The following is a 692-nucleotide window of genomic DNA, read 5'->3' as shown; positions in this document are numbered from 1 at the left end:
GGAGATTCAATATTTAGCATGGTCTAATTGGCTTTTAATACTTTTAAGAAAGTTTTTGATTTCCTGTATTACAGACTTCATCTCTACTAATTCCATCTGATTCTTCATTATAGTGTCCATTTCTTCTTTCAAATCGTGGAAGAACTTCATCTCCTGGAGTTCGTTATCTCTTTTTTGTTCACACTTACAGAGTTTTATCACTATGAATGTTCTCAATTATTTGACATTTCAGAAGTTCTGTTTTTTCAAGAGATGTAGGGGAGTTATTGTATTCTTTTTATTTATTTATTTTAATTAATTAATTATTTTAAATTTTTAAAATATTCATTCAATCACATTGTTTAGCTTACAAAGTGAACATTTCAATATGTGAACATTTCTTCCCAGTCCCGTTGATCAAAATATCTTCAACAGTTAATACCACACCGCCCCATCCCGTCAATACTCTGCCTTCATATCCCTCCTCTAAATGTCCTTCCCAGGGCCTCACTCCTCCACACACAGCACATCGGGCATTCACATCCATCTCTTGTGTTCGTATATCTTTCAGTCAATCAGTTTCAGTCATAGAGTGCAGACATTCAGTATATATTAAGTGGGGACATACAATGTCTCTCCTTCATAGCCTGGCTTGCTTGGCTCAGCAGTAAATCTTCCATATTCTTCCACTTTCTGTCAAAAGCCAGGGTTTT

Source organism: Tupaia chinensis, unplaced genomic scaffold, assembly GCF_000334495.1.
Source record: "Tupaia chinensis unplaced genomic scaffold, TupChi_1.0 Scaffold000678_1, whole genome shotgun sequence".
NCBI lineage: Eukaryota > Metazoa > Chordata > Mammalia > Scandentia > Tupaiidae > Tupaia > Tupaia belangeri.
The sequence above is the reverse complement of the archived record's forward strand: the minus strand, read 5'-3'. Positions refer to the sequence as shown.